This window comes from Schistocerca gregaria, chromosome 4, assembly GCF_023897955.1.
Source record: "Schistocerca gregaria isolate iqSchGreg1 chromosome 4, iqSchGreg1.2, whole genome shotgun sequence".
Taxonomy (NCBI): domain Eukaryota; kingdom Metazoa; phylum Arthropoda; class Insecta; order Orthoptera; family Acrididae; genus Schistocerca; species Schistocerca gregaria.
This window is the reverse complement of record NC_064923.1, coordinates 594,726,680-594,747,409: the sequence shown is the minus strand read 5'-3', so window position 1 is coordinate 594,747,409 and position 20,730 is coordinate 594,726,680. Positions and strand designations below refer to the sequence as shown.

General features: G+C 42.6%; 1 pseudogene; it reads right to left on the bottom strand.

Annotated features, from left to right (window-relative positions):
- Positions 1–203: 203 nt before the first annotated feature.
- On the bottom strand, positions 204–20,328 carry LOC126267825 (uncharacterized; annotated as a pseudogene).
- Positions 20,329–20,730: the final 402 nt, after the last annotated feature.

Here is a 20,730-nt window from a genome sequence, read left to right as displayed (position 1 = left end):
TATAATTACTACCAGTGGCGGCTCGTAGAAAGCAGCGGGTGTACTGCTGCAGAAAATTTTGAGCCTTTGTTTTAAAAGCGAGTGAAAGTAAACAGACGCCTATAAGAAGAAAATTTATTTGTAAATCGTAAAGTCCTAAGACAACAAAGTTAAATATTTTTCACTTATTTAACCTACATTGTTACAGTTAAAGCTTGCTCCATTTATTTAAAAGGGAAATCCACTCTTCCTGTATTCATGTTTGCGAAAAGCTCAATGATTTTTGCCTTCATCCATGAATAGCATCTGAGTAAATTTTTCTTCGTTGAAAGCAGTGCAAGTGCAATGATTATTTCGGAAAGAATTGCGCTTTTTCGGAAAATTTTTGTTCTTTTTAGCCCTGAAAAGAATCGTTCTGCCTTTGATGTAGTTAAGGGAACTGTGAAGAGGATTTTTATGTTTCGTTATTCCACTAAGAAATTAGTCTAGATTTCATTCCAAGATAAATTTCAGCTGCTCAGTTAATTTGCAATATTCATGAAAATCACATCTTCATCGCACTTCTACTACAGTTTCAGTTATGTTTGTCAGCAGCAGGATACGCTTCAGTGGTCAGGACTAACATTTGAGTACGATGATCATCCTTAAAACTGGAGAAATATTTCTTGTCGAAAAATTTAGCAGGTATTAAGTGTTTAGTGGAAGAACGTCTGTCCATTACATCAACAGGAATACATTCACACAATCCTATCGTGTTTGAAGCATTCTCACAGTATTTTCAGTTTTTTAATTCTGAAATACCATTTTCCAGGATCGTTACATATTCATTAACAGTAAGCATACCTGACACTCGAGAGTGCATGTGGTTGCAACTTATTTCAAAATGAGGCATAATCTAATGAAAAAGCCGTCAACAAAACTTGAAATTATCATCATTCAGTTTTTTGAAATTCCTGTTGCTTCTGCAATAGTTTGACCTGTCGTAACATTTCTGACTATGAATTTCAACTGTTCTGGACTGAACTGGTTTCCTATCTTTAACTTCCTATATGTGTATCTTGTAATTCTGAACAATGAAAGTGGTGTAATTACGAAAACGCTATCTGATAACATAAATCGTCAAAACTGTCTCAAATTGTATTTGAATAAATTTTTACCAAAATAACCAGAAAACCTAAAACTGCATGCTGAAATCCTGTATTGTGCAATGTCGTGAACACTACTATAATGAGTGACGTCACAATGCGTGACTTGCAGTTCAATACAAAAAACCAATAGAACAAAAATTCTACATAAAATTAAAAATTGAATTTTGAAAGAATAAATAACCAAAACACTTTTCTGAAAATACATAGACCTATGCGAAATAACTAAATCATGTTCCAAAAGTTAAAGGATGTACACGCAAATGAAATAGTGCACTATAAGAATAAGATTATCTGCACAGGAAATGAAACACAACCTTCACCTAAACTGTGTGAGCCGTACAGCATCTTTAGGTCACGGTACGTCTTCCGCATGCCACCTTTGCCTCCATCACAGGGCGTGCCGTTTTGACGTAAGCAAATGTGCGACGAGTGAAATGGAGGGAGGCAGGCGGCGGAGCAGGCACGGCATGATGTGATCTGAGCCGTGCGATTTCTCTGTCGCACGACTAAACTTCTGTATCGCGCCTCGAGCTCTGTTCCGAGAATGAGCTCTCATCCGCGGCCCCGGAGGACACGAGCTGTTCCCACTGCGGAAATCCGTGGTTACGGCCCCTTGGTTCAGAGGGAAGCGTGAAATCTTTGAAATGTCATCAGGTGCCTCCCTTCTGTTGACTGAATATGGGAACTACGTGAGGTTCTCGAAAGGTTCCTTTCAATTGTACTTCCCAGTGCATCGCACTCTGCTTATGCGCCTTTCCCGCCTTCACGGCTATTTAAAAACACCGACTCAATCTCCCTGCTTGCTTAAACCCCGGTCGTGCATATGTTCAGCGCGAGTCCAAAAGGCCTGGGCGTGTTTTCTACCATCTGCGTATTATACACCAGCGTAAATTTGTATTTTTTCTGTAATTAGACATGCTGTGACGAAATAAATCTCGGGTGAACAGCCTGGTATGAGTGTGCATAGGACACAATATTTCGGCAATCGACCACGTTTCCATCATCAGGCACTGACGTACTGAGCGGCGGAACGAACGCTGTACCTGGACCGCGCGCGGGGCGCGGACGGCACTGACTCATAGGAAGCGCCTGAGGGAGGAGCGGGAGGGGGATTATCCTATATATACATGGCGCCGACCAACCGCCGGTCAGTACATTAGCGCACCTGATGATGGCAACGTGGTCGATTGCCGAAATATTGCGTCCTATGCACACTCATACCAGGCTGTTCACCCGAGATTTATTTCGTCATAAAATACGCATGGAGAAATTGAAGATTCACAAGACATACTGTGTTTTTTCCTTCTTATATATGATAGCTTGTGGACTTTGGTTTACGTTACCTCATTTATTGTTGTGAGTGGCTTTGATGCTTGCTAGTTAATTTGTTAGTATTGGGAGAAAAGGGTTCGTACTAATGAATCGAAGCTCGTCAGCTAGCCCTGTGCATCCATTCAAATATTTTTACCGTCTCGCGTGACGGCCCCTCGCTACCGTTACGCCCTTGGGGCGTTGTTTTGAGACTGAATTGCGGTTAGCTGCCAAAACGTCTTGTCTCCTTGTTGAGATTTGTGTGTGTGCGTGCATTAATAAAGTCACGGTTGGATTTTTTTTCTATTTCTACCGGATGGCTTGGTTTCTGCCCATTTGTTGATAAGTAAGTGTGTAATTAACCCGTAACTCACTATGTGACTTTTCTGTAAAGTATACTACGAGGAGTGGTCTCCGGGACCCCTACCTTTAAACCAAGATTTAAGCTGTAAATCGTTTGAAAATTTAATTTAGGTTATGTAACATTTACGGTTACAAATATATAAGTGTTATTTAAATGCTCCTTGCTGATTTTATTGCACTAAATAATGCCAGCAGTATTTTATTTTTGTACCACGCTAAAATTACATATTTCTGTGAGGCATAAACGAACTGTTTGAAAACTGGATTTTACGTTCTGAAAAATTATTGTATCTCTGTAGAAAGCAAATTTTCACATAAAACTAATTTCCGGTGTTTAAACTTGAATATAAAAATTGAACTCAGGAAAATAAAGGCTGAAAAATTAACATTCAGTGCTGAGATCAACATTTTTCTTTTTAGTTTTAACTAATACATCAAGTATTTTATTGCAAAAACAGAAAGGTCCTCATCATCATTGTCCTGAAATTCTTCCTCTGAATGGTCCTCGTTTCGCTAAAAGAATTTTGATCACTGGATATTGAAAAATCGTTGTCTTCTTCCTCTACTTCTTGTTCTATATCACTGACATCATTTTCCATCCACTGACTAAAAATTTCATCGAACTTAGAGCGTGGAAAATGGTCACATTCTTGCTAACACACTTTGTACTGAACTGATGAAAAGCATCTGCGCAGTTCACGAGGTGCGAGATCTCATCACATGTCAACAACACATGTCAATATCAATCAAATAAGGCGATAATGGAATTGACAGTAATAACTTGTAGGGCTGGTGATGTGCAGAAAAACGTTCCGCAATTATTGACCGCAACTTCGAAAATTCTGGTGCGGTCTGTGAGATCACACCTCATGAGTTAAGAGTTACGCTTGTAGCCATATTGTGCTCAGTTCCATGATTTGAAGGGATAAAGATCATTTGTGATTTGATTATTTGGTGAACTTCAGAATCCTTTTCCTTGCCAGATAATGATTACCAGTTTCTAGCGTATTGCACGGAACTGTCTCGATTTTCTGGGAGGTGTCTATATCTGCTTCACACTGAGTAATTACCCGGGTGCAGCCGGTTGAAGTCGCAGGTTGCACTGCCTCGTATCAGGAGCAGTCGAGTAGCCCAAAAATATTGCTTAACGCAACATTATATGTACCTTTCTTGACTTTCTTTTTAAGTTATGTATTATTGGAAATGTATGTGAGTGTGTGTCTTTTTGGGGAACTGAACGTAAATTCTAAGGTCGTTATTTTAGTAAGGTTTCATTCCTTTGCTCAGTAGTATTTGTGGAACATTTTCTGAAACCATGCAATTACTGTAAAACAGTAAACAGGCTGAAACTTCCTGGCAGATTAAAACTGTGTGCCCGACTAAGACTCGAACTCGGAACCTTTGCCTTTCGCGGGCAAGTGCTATACCATCTGAGCTACCGAAGCACGACTCACGCCCGGTACTCACAGCTTTACTTCTGCCAGTATCCGTCTCCTACCTTCCAAACTTTACAGAAGATACTGGCAGAAGTAAAGCTGTGAGTACCGGCCGTGAGTCGTGCTTCGGTAGCTCAGATGGTAGAGCACTTGCCCGCGAAAGGCAAAGGTCCCGAGTTCGAGTCTCGGTCGGGCACAGAGTTTTAATCTGCCAGGAAGTTTCATATCAGCGCACACTCCGCTGCAGAGTGAAAATCTCATTCAGTAAACAGGCTGTCAAAAAGTGCGGAAAGGTGAATTCCTAAATTGTGTCTGACACAAATTCTTCTTGTTCTAGACAATGTGTTTAATTTTTGCATCGTTCTTCCGTCGCACAAGCTCGCTCTGAAAAAAAATTCTTTGTCCTAAGAATTATATTGTATCTTTTAGGAATTCAAGCTTAATGGTAATTGATTAACTCTACAGGAATTGCAACAAATTTCTTTGCCTCTGAGATGTGGCTTGTTGAAATATTTGCTTCAATAACTGTGATAGTGAAATGCAAAGCTCATTTGTTGTCTCTGAACATACATATTTTCATAACCATACACAACATTTTGGGTTTTCTTAACCATACACAACATTTTGGTTTTCCTCTGTTTTTAACACTACAATGTGGGTTAGTGTGACAATGTATTAAAGTTTTAGTTGAATGCAAAGTGAACACTGTAGCACATGTTCGGGTGTGTGCTCATTTTTGAAACTTCATCACTTTGGAGACTTATCGCTGCTGCTCTTAACGTGTTCTTTAATTAAATTGAAAGCTTACAAGCAAATTATTTTTAATTAGTTTGATTGATTTTTTAAGCATTCGTTGTTCAGTAAATATTTTGATCACAAACGGTGTTCAGTTAGAGGTGGGACTCCGTCACCTCCAAAGGTCCAAGGCATTTTCCTCTGATTGTTGCCAGCATCATATTTAAAGTTCCAGGGAAGCAGGTTGCTAGCCTTACTTGCCCCGAATCCCAATGGGTTTTACCCCTATCGGTTGAGGGACTAACCGGTGGATTTGGTAGTCTTTGCCGTATGAGCACAAAGGTGACCACTCCTCAGAATATGTCCGAGATGCCCAGCCTTATTCCAAAGTAACTGGTATTCCGACTGTCGGGACCACTTACTTGGCCACTCATACGTTGCGCGTGGTTCGTGAACTAGGACATGACTACAGGAACCCACACCATGAACCACATAACACTTCTCCATTATTTTCCGTAAGCTAAAGGTCTGGAGAAATGTTATGAGTGGAACAGGGAATTTTATCTATGCTTTATAGATCTAGAAAAGGCATATGACCGGGATCCTAGGAGGAAGTTATTGTCTGTTCTACGAGATTATGGAATAGGGGGCAAACTTTTGCAAGCAATTAAAGGTCTTTACATGGATAGTCAGGCAGCAGTTAGAGTTGACGGTAAACTGAGTACATGGTCCAGAGTAGTTTCAGGGGTAAGACAAGGCTGCAACCTGTCTCCACTGTTGTTCATATTATTTATGGATCATATGTTGAAAACAATAGATTGACTGGGTGAGATTAAGATATGTGAACACAAAATAAGCAGTGTTTCATATGCGGATGACTTAGTTGTGATGGCAGATTCGATTGAAAGTTTGCAAAGTAATATTTCAGATCAGAAATGTAAGGACTATTGTATGAAGATTAGCATCTCAAAAACGAAAGTAATGCCAGTGGGAAAGAAATATAAACGGATTGAGTGCCAAATAGGAGGAAGAAAGTTAGAACAGGTGGTCGGTTTCAAGTACTTAGGATGCATATTCTCACAATATGGCAACATAGTGAAAGAAGTGGAAGCGAGGTGTAGCAAAGCTAAAGCAGTGAGCGCTAAGCTGCGATATACTCTCTTCAGCAAGAAGGAAGTCAGTACCAAGACTAAGTTATCTGTGCACCGTTCAATCTTTCGACCAACTTTGTTGTATGGGAGCGAAAGCTGGGTGGATTCAGGTTACCTTATCAACAAGGTTGAGGTTACGGCTATGAAAGTAGCTTGGATGATTGCAGGTACTCGTAGATGTGAACAATGGCACAAGGGTGTCCACAATGAGGAAATCAAAGAAAAGCTGGAAATGAACTCTGTAGATGTAGCAGGCAGCGATAACAGGCTTAGATGGTGGGGTTATGTTACACCCATGGAAAAGCAAGGTTACCCAAGAGACTCATGGGTTCAGCAGTAGAGGGTAGGAGGAGTCGTGGCAGACCAAGGAGAAGGTACCTGGATTCGATTAAGAATGATTTTGAAGTAATAGGTTTAACATCAGAAGAGGCACCAGTGTTAGCACTGAATAGGGGATCATGGAGGAATTTTATAAGGAGGCTATGCTCCAGATTGAACGCTGAAAGGCATAATCAGTCTTAAATGATGATGATGATGACGGTGTTCAACCCTCACTAGTGCCTAGTCCCCCCCCCCCCCCCGCCCCCTCCATAGACAGCCCCACGCAGCAATCACCACTGAGCTTGATGATGGTTTTCAAGTGCAGCGCCGAACTATGAATTATTGTCTTAATTGTAACGTTACACTGGCCCTATAATATTTTCATAACTTACCCGTGATAACAGAAATTCGGTATTATTCGAAAGTGATGAACATTAAAATACAACACAGCAGCAAACCAGCTAAAGAAAAGAAAGGGCTTGCGCAAGTTCAGTGCGGGGATATGCAGCTATTCGAAGCAGAGCGTGCTTCAGTCACTGGGCTCTGCAACTGCACTGCGGCGACACGTAATTTTCAAACCCAAATTTTTGTGAGGAGCTGTTGGATGATTTTGTATTTACTAAATGATGCAGAAGAGACTATAATTCAAAAATTGTGTTGAAACTCTGATACCGTAACAACTCTCATCATCTTGACCGCTAATCACTTATACACTCCTGGAAATGGAAAAAAGAACACATTGACACCGGTGTGTCAGACCCACCATACTTGCTCCGGACACTGCGAGAGGGCTGTACAAGCAATGATCACACGCACGGCACAGCGGACACACCAGGAACCGCGGTGTTGGCCGTCGAATGGCGCTAGCTGCGCAGCATTTGTGCACCGCCGCCGTCAGTGTCAGCCATTTTGCCGTGGCATACGGAGCTCCATCGCAGTCTTTAACACTGGTAGCATGCCGCGACAGCGTGGACGTGAACCGTATGAGCAGTTGACGGACTTTGAGCGAGGGCGTATAGTGGGCATGCGGGAGGCCGGGTGGACGTACCGCCGAATTTCTCAACACGTGGGGCGTGGGGTCTCCACAGTACATCGATGTTGTCGCCAGTGGTCGGCGGAAGGTGCACGTGCCCGTCGACCTGGGACCGGACCGGAGCGACGCACGGATGCACGCCAAGACCGTAGGATCCTACGTAGTGCCGTAGGGGATCGCACCGCCACTTCCCAGCAAATTAGGGACACTGTTGCTCCTGGGGTATCGGCGAGGACCATTCGCAACCGTCTCCATGAAGCTGGCCTACGGTCCCGCACACCGTTAGGCCGTCTTCCGCTCACGCCCCAACATCGTGCAGCCCGCCTCCAGTGGTGTCGCGACAGGCGTGAATGGAGGGACGAATGGAGACGTGTCGTCTTCAGCGATGAGAGTCGCTTCTGCCTTGGTGCCAATGATGGTCGTATGCCTGTTTGGCGCCGTGCACGTGAGCGCCACAATCAGGACTGCATACGACCGAGGCACACAGGGCCAACACCCGGCATCATGGTGTGGGGAACGATCTCCTACACTGGCCGTACAGTTCTGGTGATCGTCGAGGGGACACGGAATAGTGCACGGTACATCCAAACCGTCATCGAACCCATCGTTCTACCATTCCTAGACCGGCAAGGGAACTTGCTGTTCCAACAGGACAATGCACGTCCACATGTATCCCGTGCCACCCAACGTGCTCTAGAAGGTGTAAGTCAACTACCCTGGCCAGCAAGATCTCCGGATCTGTCCCCCATTGAGCATGTTTGGGACTGGATGAAGCGTCGTCTCACGCGGTCTGCACGTCCAGCACGAACGCTGGTCCAACTGAGGCGCCAGGTGGAAATGGCATGGCAAGCCGTTCCACAGGACTACATCCAGCATTTCTACGATCGTCTTCATGGGAGAATAGCAGCCTGCATTGCTGCGAAAGGTGGATATACACTGTACTAGTGCCGACATTGTGCATGCTCTGTTGCCTGTGTCTATGTGCCTGTGGTTCTGTCAGTGTGATCATGTTATGTATCTGACCCCAGGAATGTGTCAATAAAGTTTCCCCTTCCTGGGACAATGAATTCACGGTGTTCTTATTTCAATTTCCAGGAATGTAAAAAAATATCTTAATCTGACATGAAATAAATTAGTAGAGTGATAAAGGAGTAATAATTCTATAGCTTCTGAGTGAAAGCCATGTCAATAGATCTTTTGCTTAATCACGTTTCGATAACCAAACTAATTAACACAAACCAATAAAGAAAATTTCCACTATAAGTTTCTTTTTTCAAAGACGCCATAAATGAAGCACATGCGAGCAGTGCAGGAGTAATACTACGAAGAAATTTTCACGCTCACCGAATTTGTAACAATGTAAACATCTAATGTCGCTCATCCACTGTCATTCAACCTGTCAAGAGGAAAATAACATACATAAAAACTGACAAAAGTCAGATATATATCTCCAGCGTACATCTAAGGAAAAGCCAATAATTCTACCAACAGAGAGGTCATGGCAGCAGCGATATTACTCGTAAGGTAAAATTACGTAACGAATGTATTATAACCTTTTTGATCATTAGCTGATATTCATTATAATCATGTCATTAAAAGACATATTTTGCACTGCGGTCCCCAAAGTACACAAGTTAATTTTTACCAAATCATATTTCCAAATTTCAACATCTATATGACTCACCGACTTACTTCGCACTGAATGCTACTGCAATGACAACCGGCTGGTGTGGCCGTGCCGTTCTCGGCGCTTCAGTCTGAAACCGCGTGACCGCTACGGTCGCAGGTTCGAATGCTGCCTCGGGCATGTATGTGCGTGGTGTTCTTAGGTTAGTTAAGTTAAAGTTGTTCTAAGTTCTAGGGGACTTCTGACCATAGATGTTAAGTCCCGTAGTGCTCAGAGCCATTTGAACAATTTACTGCAATGACAACGCTACTGTCAACCAAAGATCACATTGCTTTTATTAGAACCTCTGTGGCGTAACGTATCGACCATTGAAGATTACTATTTGAAAAATGTCCTGCGTACAGTGTAGAGAGCTCATATCACTTTTCTCGAATACCTGAAATAAGCTACTGACCTTAAAATGTTCATATAATTTCAATAATTCTACTTTTAGGTTGCTACTTTTAATTAACTCTATTTGTGATCCGTATGTTGAAGTTCCACCTGGCTGAAAATAGAAGTAAAATGCCGCCGGCCACAAGCTTCTTGAGAATGGACAAATGTTGTGGTGATTTAGAGAAGACTACTGGATTAGCCTCAATATTAGAAAAAAATATCCTTGCGCTTCGTGTAATACTTGAAGCATTTCTCATTATTAAAATAAATTGTTGTACGTAAAAGTGAATTAAATGTTCAGTATTATAAACTGCTTTGATTTGTGCTTCGACTCCTGATTGTTAGCTTTTGATGACATTTGCATCTTGAAATGGCTAAGCTACCAGCTTTTCTCCATCTCTTTGAAGGATTATGTTCTATTATTCAAAAATATGTTTTAATATACCACATGCAGTTTGATTTGCTAGCATAAAGAATACACTAAAACGCTCAAATATTTTCCCATTCAATACATACCGTAGAACATGGACATTTAAGTGTACTCCGAAAGATATGTCATCATCAGCCAGGAGAGCTACAAAGAAAGATTTATCAATTTCTTTCTTTATATCCTTTTTAGAGTATGAAGAAAACGCAACGACTCTTGGACCTATAACATAACAGGAGTCCAGCGTTGCAGTTCATAAAACAGGGAACCTAAGTAGTTACCAAACCCAAAGAGCCCTTTATCAAACCTGTATCAACAGAAGCACGAAACACCCAAGAAATATTAAAAAGGGGAAACGGAACGCACAAAATGTGAAAGATGCTTATATAGAAAAGCGGCAGTAACCGCCATCCTGTTCGTTTGGCAGGACTAACTGGAAAGCCGTAAATAAGTGAGGAGAGAGCCCTTCGGGGGTGAGCGGGCACACGTTTAACAGACACATTTGTTGCATGCAGCTATGATAGGTGTGGGAGGTTTGTACTGCGAGCGGGAAAACCAAATAAAAGAGTATGGATACTCTGAACATTAAAGGGGAAGAGAACATCTACATCTAGATACACTCCTGGAAATTGAAATAAGAACACCGTGAATTCATTGTCCCAGGAAGGGGAAACTTTATTGACACATTCCTGGGGCCAGATACATAACATGATCACACTGACAGAACCACAGGCACATAGGCACAGGCAACAGAGCATGCACAATGTCGGCACTAGTACAGTGTATATCCACCTTTCGCAGCAATGCAGGCTGCTATTCTCCCATGGAGACGATCGTAGAGATGCTGGATGTAGTCCTGTGGAACGGCTTGCCATGCCATTTTCACCTGGCGCCTCAGTTGGACCAGCGTTCGTGCTGGACGTGCAGACCGCGTGAGACGACGCTTCATCCAGTCCCAAACATGCTCAATGGGGGACAGATCCGGAGATCTTGCTGGCCGAGGTAGTTGACTTACACCTTCTAGAGCACGTTGGGTGGCACGGGATACATGCGGACGTGCATTGTCCTGTTGGAACAGCAAGTTCCCTTGTCGATCTAGGAATGGTAGAACGATGGGTTCGATGACGGTTTGGATGTACCGTGCACTATTCAGTGTCCCCTCGACGATCACCAGAGGTGTACGGCCAGTGTAGGAGATCGCTCCCTACACCATGATGCCGGGTGTTGGCCCTGTGTGCCTCGGTCGTATGCAGTCCTGATTGTGGCGCTCACCTGCACGGCGCCAAACACGCATACGACCATCATTGGCACCAAGGCAGAAGCGACTCTCATCGCTGAAGACGACACGTCTCCATTCGTCCCTCCATTCACGCCTGTCGCGACACCACTGGAGGCGGGCTGCACGTCAACTGCACATACGGTTCACGTCCACGCTGTCGCGGCATGCTACCAGTGTTAAAGACTGCGATGGAGCTCCGTATGCCACGGCAAACTTGCTGACACTGACGACGGCGGTGCACAAATGCTGCGCAGCTAGCGCCATTCGACGGCCAACACCGCGGTTCCTGGTGTGTCCGCTGTACCGTGCGTGTGATCATTGCTTGTACAGCCCTCTCGCAGTGTCCGGAGCAAGTATGGCGGGTCTGACACACCGGTGTCAATGTATTCTTTTTTCCATTTCCGGGACTGTATAAACACTAAGGTGTACAACCACCACATTAACCACTTTATGAGGAAAACCCAAACATGCTAATAAGATAACAGTCAAAATAGATAGTGCTACAAACAGACAGAACATTTAAAGGACTTTACTTAAGCAAAAGCTACATCTACATCTACATCCGTACTCCGCAAGCCACCTGACGGTGTGTGGCGGAGGGTACCCTGAGTACCTCTATCGGTTCTCCCTTCTATTCCAGTCTCGTATTGTACGTGGAAAGAAGGATTGTCGGTATGCTTCTGTCTGGGCCTTAATCTCTCTGATTTTATCCTCATGGTCTCTTCGCGAGATATACGTAGGAGGGAGCAATATACTGCTTGACTCTTCGGTGAAGGTATGTTCTCGAAACTTTAACAAAAGCCCCTACCGAGCTACTGAGCGTCTCTCCTGCAGAGTCTTCCACTGGAGTTTATCTATCATCTCCGTAACGCTTTCGCAATTACTAAATGATACTGTAACGAAGCGCGCTGCTCTCCGTTGGATCTACTCTATCTCTTCTATCAACCCTACCTGGTGCGGATCCCACACTGCTGAGCAGTATTCAAGCATTGGGCGAACAAGCCTACTGTAACCTACTTCCTTTGTTGTCGGATTGCATTTCCTGAGGATTCTTCCAATGAATCTCAGTCTGGCATCTGCTTTACCGACGATCAACTTTATATTATCATTCCATTTTAAATCACTCCTAATGCGTACTCCCAGATAATTTATGGAATTAACTGCTTCCAGTTGCTGACCTGCTATTTTGCAGCTAAATGATAAGGGACCTATCTGTCTATGTATTCGCATCACATTACACTTCGCTACATTGAGATTCAATTGCCATTCCGTGCACCATGCGTCAATTCGCTGCAGATCCTCCTGCATTTCAGTACAATTTTCCATTGTTGCAACCTCTCGATACACCACAGCATCATCTGCAAAAAGCCTCAGTGAACTTCCGATGTCATCCACCAGGTCATTTATGTATATTGTGAATAGCAACGGTCCTATGACACGCCCCTGCGGCACACCTGAAATCACTCTTACTTCGGAAGACTTCTCTCCATTGAGAATGACATGCTGCGTTCTGTTATCTAGGAACTCCTCAATCCAATCACACAATTGATCTGATATTCCGTATGCTGTTACTTTGTTCATTAAACGACTGTGGGGAGCTGTGTCAAGCCTGAAGGTATGTGATTATTGCCAAAAATATTTCTGTGGTAGAAACCTGTTCGTCCGTTAACACTTTCATGACTTTTTAGATTTTCGATAGCTTCTTGCACATCCAGTAAACGACCTTTATCTACAGTGTAAAACATTACCAAATTATCGCCAAAGCTCAGGTAGTATTAGCAATATCTTTATGTTCTTTAGTGCTAGTACGAGAGTTCCTTCCCGTTTGACCAATGTATCTGCTTTTACACACCTATTCTGCAGCACAATCAATACGATATGGACAGAGTTAGAAAGTGGATCCTTCGTATATGTCTAACGATTTATTAATCTATTAAATTCTCTGTACAAAATATGGCAAAAGAGTATTAGCTGTGAACAGTTTCCTTTCAATCGCCATATGTACATAACCATCATATGAGATCCTAGAGGACCTTGTAAAACTCTTCCGTCAGAGAGCGCCGTTCCGTGCTTTGGCCACTTTCATTCGTATTCTCTTATTCAGTTTATGTACCATAATTACATAACAGCCATTCCATCCGACAGTGTGGCTAATCACATCCAGTTCCGTATCATATGCCTCAGACTTCAGTGAAACATTATTTAATCATCAAAAGAAGTACCTAAAGGCAGCAGTTTTGTACTTGTTTGGGTGTTCAAAAGCCGTATGCAGGGTCAAGTCAGCGGTGGGCGTCTTTCTATGGACGTTACATTCTAACATATTGCTATTTAACGTGATCTTTAATTCTAAGTGTGGTAAACCCCCTTTAATCTGATACTGAACTGAAAATCTAACTTTCCTGAGGAGCGAATTCGTCTCTGTGCATACTGTTATTTATTTCTCGCGACTTATTTTGTTCCCTATGTATACCATGTTATCTATGTAACATTCGTTAAGTAACATTTCCTAGCATACTGGTTGCAACATCTGTAGACTTTATTTGTAATTAATACGCATTGAATGTTAATTGCATATACTGTAACGTTTAATCTTTCTAAATTTACTACTGTCAAATCAATGTACACATTGTAATATCTCTGAGAGACAATTTCCTTGGCACTGTCTTACTTGTGATATCCCCATCTTTGCCTACAGTTTCTATGTAGCAAAAATTTTTTGATGTGCGTGTTGTGCCGTACACAACGTGGTTATATCAAAGTCATATACGTTCTGCACATATCATACAATATTTCGTGAATACAAGCCAGCAACATTCTAACAATTTTACACGGGATTTTCGATGTAAGTAAAATATAACGCATCCGACAATGTCAAATGTTGCAAGATCTTCAAAATTCTGAGAAAAATAAGGGTTAAGCTATATGGAATTAGGGATAGTACACAATATGTACAAGAGCCAAGAGGGAATACTAATAGTGGAAGACCAAACGAGGTACTGGGATTAATAAAGGGTGTAAGCCAGGGATGTAGTTTCTCCCCTGCTGTTCAATATATGGATTGAATAAGCAATGATGGAAATAAAATAAAGGTTCAGAAATGGAATTAAAATTCGTAGTGAAAGGGTATGAATGATATGATTCACTGATGACATTGCTATCCTCAGTTAATGTGAGGAAGAATTACGTGATCTGATGAATGGAATGAGCAGTCTAATGAGTACAAAATGTGCACTGGGAGCAAATCGAAGGAAGACGAAAGCAATGAGAAGTAGAGAACAACGGGAAACGTAACATTAAGATTGATGATAACCATGAAGATGACGTTAAGGAATTCTGCTGCCTAGGCATCAAAATAACCAATGGTGGTCGGAGCAAGGAGGACCTCAAAAACAGACAAGAACTGCCAAAAAAGGCATTCCTGGCCAAGAGAAACCTACTAGTATTAAACATACGCCTTAATCTGGGAAATAAGTTTCTTAGAATGTATGTTTGGAGCACAGCACTGCATGGTAATGAAACGTGGACTGTAGGAAAACCGAACAAAGGAAAATCGAAGTGTTTGAGATCTGGTGCAACAGAGTAATGCTGAATGTCAGGTGGACTGACAAGGTAAGGAACGAGGAGGTTCCGTGCAGAATCGGAGAGGAAAGTAATATGAGAATAATACTGACGAAAAGGGGGACAGGGTTATAGGACATCTGTTAAGACATCAGGGAATGACTTCCATGGCGCTAGAGGGAGCTGTAGAAGGTAACAACTGTAGAAGAAGACTGAGATTGGAATACATCCAGGCGCTGGTTGGAAGTGCTACTATGATACTACTCTGAGATGAAGGGCTTGGAACAGGAGGGCATCAGACCAGTCAGAAGAGTGATGACACATGACAACTACTCAGTCTTAAATAATTGTTTACATTGTGTTCTGCCATTAGTAGAGATAGTTACGTCAAATGTAGGTGAACTCTAACGTCATTTATAACGTCGTTTTTTCACTTATGGCACCACCATCCCACGTGTATTTCACCACAAGATGGAATAAAGAGCCAAAAACTTACGTAAGCGTCAACAAATGTGCATCAACAGCTGTATGAGGATAAACCAGACAGTTCGAAACGGTTACGGCACTATTTAAGTATATAAATTGTACTATCGATGGTTATTGGTTCCTGTCTTCCTCGCTGAAAGAATCATCCTATATTTTGTACACATTCACGAGCTCAAAGTATCAGTTATTGACAATAACCCTTTTCTCATTTGCAACATCTTTTCTGCTGTCTTCTGACGTAACGTTTGAAGATGTCATGGCGTAAGTCGGAGCCACATATACGCACTTTGACAGATAATTATGGATTACATTTTAAAGTGTTAGACATGCGATATGCACAACGAACAATTGTAAAAGTTGTATTAGATGATGACCTCAAGTATGTAACCAAACGCAGAAATATGAAGATAAACAAATGCCTGTACCTGGTAGTACTGTTTTGGCAAACTAAACGATTATGTTCGACCAGTTTTCGCCTATCCCAGCGGAAAAAGGACTGGATTTTTAATATGAATATAAGGATTTCTTTTCTTTTCTTTTTTGGAGTAATCAGCCTTCTGACTGGTTTGATGCGGTCCGCCACTATTTCTTTTCTTGTGCCAAACTTTTAATTTAACTGTAGCAATTACAACCTGGATCCTGAATTATTTGCTGGATTTATTCCAATATCTGTCTCCCTCTACACTTTGTAGCCCCCTGCATCTCCCTCTCATCGAGATTAGACCCTGATGACTTAATCGATAACCAATCACGCTGCCCCTTCTTCTTGTCAGTGTCTCCCATCTATTTTTTTCCTCGCCGATTATACGAAGAACTTCGTTATTCCTCACCCTATCAGGTCACATTGTTTTCAAGATTCTTTTGTAGGACCACGTCTCAGACGCTTTGATTCACTTACATTTCTGTTTTCTCACAGTCCATGTTTCACTATTCTACAATGCTACGCTCCCAAACATACCTCTCCAGTAATTTCTTTCTTAAGTTAAGGACTATGTTTCTACTTCTCTTGGATAGGTAGGCCCTTTTTGTCAGTGCTAGTCGGCTTTTTATGTACTTCATTCTCCGCCCATCATAAGCTAATTTGGTTTCTAGCAAGACAGTTTCTTAACTTACTCTATTTCGTGATGTCCAATTCTGATGTTAAGTTTTTCGCTGTTCTCACTTGTGATACTACCCATTTCTTTCGTCTGTTCTGATTTACTATATTCATTAAAGTGTTCCGTTCATTCACCACATCCTGTAATTCTTCTTCACTTTCACTGAGGAGAGCAATGTCATCTGCAAATCTTACCGTCGATATCATTTCCCTTCAAATTTTAATCGTACTCTTGAACCTTTCTTCATCGTTGTTTCTTCAGTTAATAGAATAAACAGTAGTGTCGAGAGACTACATCCCTGTCTCACAACCTTTTTAATCCCAGCACTTCGTTCTTGGCGTTGCAGTCTTATTGTTCCCTATTATTTCTTATAGATTTTTTATTTTACCCATTTTTCTTTAAAACTTACCCCTGTTTTTCTCAGAATTTTAAACATCTTGCACCATTTTACATTGTTGAATGCTTTTTCCAGATCGACAAATCCTATGAATGTATCCTCATTTTTCTTCTTTCTTGCTTCCATTATCAACCACAACGTCACCATTTCCACTCTAGTGCCTTTACATTTGAAGTCAAGCTAATTGTCGTCTAACGGATACCCTGTTTCCTTCTCCGTTCTTCTGTGTATAATTCTTGCAGCAACTTGGACGCATGAGCTGTTAAGTTGATTGTGCGATACTTCTGGCACTTTTCGGCTCTTGCTACCTTCGGAATTGTGTGAATGGTCTTTTTCCGGAAGTCTGATGGTATGTTGCCAGTCTCACACATTCTACACATAGGTGTGAATATTCATCTCATGCAACTTTCCCCACCGATTTTAAAAATTGCGATGGAATGTTATCTATTCATTCTGCCTCATTTGATCATGAGTCGTCGAAAGGTCTTCGAAATTCTGTTTCTAATATTGGGTCCCCTACTTCTTCCCTGTCGATTCCTGTTTCTTCTTCTATCACGTCATCATAAAGGTTTATCCGTCTAAGACCCCTTTAATGTACTCTTTCCACCTATCTGCTCTTTTCTGAGCATTTAACAGTTGAGTTCCCATAGCATTCTTAATGTTACCGCCCTTTCTTTTAATTTCTCCAAAGTTTCTTTTGTGTATTCTACATGTGGAATCAGTCCTTCAGACAATCATCTTCTGTATTTCAGAATCTGACTACATTTTTGCACTTCATTCTTTCATTGATCAACTGAAGTATTTATTCTGTTACAGATGGTTTCTTCGCATTTACCTTTCTTGTAACTATGTGCTTCTTTCCAACTTCCGTCATTGTCTCTTTTAATGTTGTTCATTCCCCTTCAAATGAACTGTCTGTTGAGTTATTTATTATTTCAGTATCTATAACTTCAGAGAACTTAAATGGTATTTCTTCATTCCTCAGCAACTGCATGTCCCACTTCTTTGCACGTTTATTCTTCCACACTACTCTCTTGAACTTCAGCGTACTCTCCATCATTGCTAAATTGTGATCTGAGACTTTATTAGATCCAGTTGAATATCTAATTTTTAAATATCTTCCTGATCTTGATGTAATATAACAGAAATCGTACCGTATCTCCGGGCCTTTTCCACGTATACCTCCTCCCCTTGTTATTCTTGAATAGAGCGTGCCATACTACTAGCTGAAATTTATTGCAGAACTCAATCTTTGTCCTCTGTCATTCCTACCGCTACTTCCATATTTACTCGTTTCCCTTTCTTCTACTCCTTGCTCTGCAACTGCATTCCAATCCCTTTGACTATAAGATTTTCATCTTCTTTTACGTACTAAATGCCCTGCTCTGTATCCGCACATACTTTCTCTTTCTTCTGCTTATGACGTCGGCATTTATATCTAAATCGCTGTTGTCCGTCTTGGTTTGCTGTCGATTCTGATGAAAACCACCATATCTCTGAACTATTCACAGTAGTTCATTTTCTGCCCTGAGTTCCTGTTCATAGAAAGTCCTATTGCATTTTCTGCTGCTGTTAATATTATGCTATACTTGTACGATCAGAAATCCTTGTCGCTGACTACACTGCATCTAGGCTGGCGCTTAGCACTTTCCTTTAAGATTTTGCAACTTCCCTACCCCGTTCAAGCAACTGACATCCAAAGCCGTGGCTTAAGGAACGCTATATTCTTCTTCTTCTTCTTCTTCTTTTTCCCAATCTTCTTGTCACAGTTACCTCCTCCTTGGCAGTCCCTTACCGGAGGTCAAAATGGAGGATTAGTCCGGAGTATTCTGCCAATGGAGAGATCATCTTGACACTTTTTCAGCTAAAGGTCACATGTCCTGTGGATAAACGTTATGTGTGTTTAATTTAGTGGTTTGTATTGCCTTCTACAGCCTCATCCCGTTGGTCTTGCTGATTCCTCCATCTTTCAGATGCAGCTTCCTACGCCAAGGGTAAGAGAGTTCCCTGTATCTCTGTCCGATGCTCCATCCCATTTGATAAGGCCGTTGGCGGAAGGAAGTTTTCGGTCGCAATGGCAGATGATTTTTATTCAGAATTTAAACAGTGCTGAGATTCTAACTCAGGACTGAAGACTTATTCGTTACTAGTCAAAGACGTTGCCATTGGCCCTTATCACCTATCCTACGCCCAAATTCTAGCTCACCTACATAGAGAAACAGTACCTAAAGCTATCGAGTAACCTAAAAGCTGAATGAAAAGTATTTTTGCCACCACTTCGATCTCCGGCTGCGAACTTGACACGGCAGGCCAGTCCCAAACGGGTACTGCCGTACCTATGATCTGCCAAGTCCATGCAGTGAAACTTCAGCGGGATGATAGTACTGCCAGCCAACTCACCATAAGGCTGAAGCGTCAACGTTACATCGCCCACACAGACACAGCACTTAAAACGACATTGCAGAGATGAATGCCCTCCAAACGCTGACGTAGAGGACGACCTCAAAGAGAAAGGCTGTCAGAGGGCAGCTTAGTGTCATCGAGCGTTCAATAGTGAATGATGGCAACAGTATCCATTGACCAGGACCGTGGAAGAGGCTCAACTGACGATAAGGAGAACAACACCAGTCAATCTTCTCTAAGACGTCCTGTAAAAATTCATGCTCAACTCGGTCGAACTGGTGGTCTAGGTCGACCACCACGAGGGTGCTCTATAAACGACACGCCGACATGAGCGCCACCACGTCTCTAAAAAAGCTTAACACCGTGTCTATGTTACTGCCATCTCCTTGACATGTTTGGTCGGTCTGAATGGCATCCTTGATAGTACCGAGGAGACGAGCACTAAGTATGAGTGCTAACATCTTGTAACCCGAATTCACTAACGTCAATATCCTCCAAAAATTCTAGGAGATGGGGGGTTCCAGATGTCCGGATCCTTGAGTTCGCAGCACATCTGTCGCAACACTTCCTCTATTAGTTAAGAAAAGATGCTATCAAATTCAGTGGAAGATTATCAAATCCAGGGGATCTGTTTCTCGCGTCCTGCGACAGGCGATGCATAACTCTTCCTCCGTTACGTCCTCCAAGAATGTGTCGTATTCCTGTCACCTTAAATTGTGGCCGCACGTGCAGGGTAGGACGTCCTAAACGTCACTGTCGGACCGTTAGAGATAGAGAACACGGTAATAATCTGTGATGATACGGGAGATGACGGTCTGTGTCTGTACACGTCGCCTGACCGGCGCAGTAACTGCCGTGATGAGTCACCTCTTACTATAAGATAGAGAGAAACGGGTTCATCTAGGACGGAATCTTGCAGCCTCACTGGTATCCACATGTCTTCCAATCTGACCACCGTAATCTACAGCAGCCATGCCTATTTCCGGTGGACGACCGTTTGGTGCTCCGCTGAAAGTGATTTTGACGGAAGTTCCTCCAAGACTGTGTAGTAAAATTCGGAGATGGACTGTCGCCAAAGCGCCCTGTCACTCACGTACGCCTTGAGCGTGCGCCGTATAGTTGATTCGGTCCAGTACGTCCATTGCGGCATCGTGGGACCGTGGCGTCGTCGTTCACATTTGTGCCACGTTAAGAGTCCTCTGCTACAGCTCGACTGTTGTTGTGGCAGGGTCACGGTGCGGGTGAAGGCCTGATGGCCGGTGAATACAATGGGCCATGGTTGAACACCGACAATCCCTGCCCGAATACCGTGGCATAGGTAAATCCTGTCCAGCCTGATGGCTGAGTCGTTGGTTAAGTACGTATGCCCGCGTCGTTCACCGGGGATGAGTGTCGGTGCATCGTGCAGTGCTAGGTTCCTGAGCAACTCGTTAAGGTGTAGACACGTGACGTGGTGAAGAATCTGTTCCATAGGGCCTAGAATGCTGTTAAAATGCCTGCCCAACACTAAGTGCTCCGTGGCGAGCAACGTCGGTTGGATAATA